The sequence below is a fragment of the Kryptolebias marmoratus genome, linkage group LG14 (genome assembly GCF_001649575.2).
Source record: "Kryptolebias marmoratus isolate JLee-2015 linkage group LG14, ASM164957v2, whole genome shotgun sequence".
In the NCBI taxonomy this organism is placed as follows: Eukaryota; Metazoa; Chordata; class Actinopteri; order Cyprinodontiformes; family Rivulidae; genus Kryptolebias; species Kryptolebias marmoratus.
In genome coordinates this window covers 23,659,170-23,660,542 of record NC_051443.1, presented here as the reverse complement: position 1 = coordinate 23,660,542, position 1,373 = coordinate 23,659,170, and positions in this window count along the sequence as shown.

Here is a 1,373-nt window from a genome sequence, read left to right as displayed (position 1 = left end):
TCTATCACTTAAAGAAGAACCACGAAAAAGAATATTTAACAATCCAAAAAGTGCAAACAAACAAGTTGTAAAAGAGCCGGGAAAGTTGTGAAAAGTGAAACTATAGCCGGCCGAAGATAATGGAGTCTGTTGTCATTGGATACTGTTACGTCTAACAGGTACATATATATTGCTGCACTAAAATGCAGCAGATCTCATTTGTGAAAGTTCAGTTAAATGTCACTTCGAAATAAAGCTTGAAAAAGTAAGAAATAAGATAATTTTTTTTATATTTTTCAGAGAATAACTGACAACGTACGTAATTGGGGGTATATCGTGATATATATCGTTATCGTGATATAAAATTATCCACATCGTGATATAGGATTTCTTCCATATCGCCCAGCACTACTGGAGTCCGTTTCTTTCTGCTTCTAGATTTGCCGAGAATGAGTTGAGCTGTTGAGACGTCCCGTTAAATTCCAGCAAGAAGACAAAAGTTACGACAGAAAAAGAGGCCGAAACTTTTCCTCAGACCTAAACCAGAAGCTGCAGATGTTTCGGCTCGTATTCTCTGCGTCGCCGTGAATCAAACTCCTCGACAATGTTTTGGGGGTCTCGGGACAAAACGAGCGACGTGCGAGACACGACTTGGCTGTTTGGAAACTTCCCTCAGCAGCGCTCTGACATTACGGCTGGTAATGATGAAATAACTAAAATAAGTTGCAGCCGCCCTTAAGAAGAAAAAAAAAAAAAGGGGGAGTCAAAGCCATCAGTCCTCCCGGAGCAGAACACAATTACTGGTATTTTTATAGATTCCTGCTGTCAAATGTTGGTTTAATAACTCTTAAATTATATTTGATGAGTGGGTGTGTGTCCTGAGAGATATTATTCACATTGTGACCTCTTCGCCGCCCTCGCTTTCCCCTCGTGAAGCGGCGAGGCCAAAGTCCCGGCCCACCCGTGAGGCCCCAGGCAGGTGGGTGTAGAGGGCAAACTTGGACGTCCCGTTACAGTCTCTGGAAATGTCCCCCACCTCCCACCGTCCGACCGGCTCGCGCGGGTCTTTCCCCGCGGCAGCTGCGGGGGGACCGCCTACCCACTACGAGCCCCGTGACACGCCATCACTCAGAGGGGGCGCTCGAGACAGATTCACATTGAACCCTGACACGGCTGCGCGCGGGGAAAAAAAAAGCTTGATTTTATCATAAACATGCTTTCTCTTTCACTGTGGGCACTGTACCGATCTGTCGTGGTAAAGAGAGAGCCGAGTCAAAAAGCGAAGCTCTCGATTTACCGGTCGATCTACGTTCCTACCCTCATCTATGGTCACGAGCTTTGGGTAGTGACCGAAAGAACGAGATCGCGAATACAAGCGGCTGAAATGAGTTTTC